Here is an 803-nt window from a genome sequence, read left to right on the forward strand (position 1 = left end):
TAATCATCCTACTGAGAAGCGCAGTCTTCCGCCACCTACAACATGGCCGATTCCAATTCCCCATGCCCTACGTTACGTCACTTCCGTCCACTGTGAAGCTAACATGATGCGATTTAGACCGGGAGCTGCAGCGCCCTCTAGGTGCGGCGTCAGGAATTGCTAAGAAACTAATTATAACATTAGAAAGTAAAATCAGAATCAAGATAAATGATTAAAGGCATTAATTACAGGTATAGCTTAATATATTAAGGAGTGACTTAACCCTTTAACCACTTCAGTACCGGGCCAATTTCTGGTCCAGGACCAGACACAGTTTAGGTTTTTATGTGCGCTTTTGAGGGCTGTAACGTTTTTCTCATACGTCTCATTCAACTAATTTCTGCGTCTATTTTCGGTGACACATAGGGCTTTATTTTTATGTTGTTTTTATTTTTGCATGTGTGTTAATTTTTTTTTTTTATTCAGAAAAATCTAAACAAAATAGGAGAGAAATCATGTCTGTTCTTCACTTTTCTTTTTTTTATTTAATAATACAAAGTGCTACTAAAAATTATATAAAATAGTTTTTCCTCTCTGTAAGGGAGCGTTCACACTACCGTCGTGTCTGACAGCTAGTGTGCAATGCTAATGTCCGCGCAAAATCTTGTGCGGACATTAGCATCGGACACTAGCTGTGTCCGTTACATTTTGCATTGATTTAATGGGACATCGGGTGCGTTCTTTTGCTGTCTATGTCTGTCCTTAAGTGTCCGACAGCTAGTGTCCGATTTTTCAAGCGGACAGCAAAACCCTACATGTAATTT

The sequence above is a fragment of the Leptodactylus fuscus genome, chromosome 6 (assembly GCF_031893055.1).
Source record: "Leptodactylus fuscus isolate aLepFus1 chromosome 6, aLepFus1.hap2, whole genome shotgun sequence".
In the NCBI taxonomy this organism is placed as follows: domain Eukaryota; kingdom Metazoa; phylum Chordata; class Amphibia; order Anura; family Leptodactylidae; genus Leptodactylus; species Leptodactylus fuscus.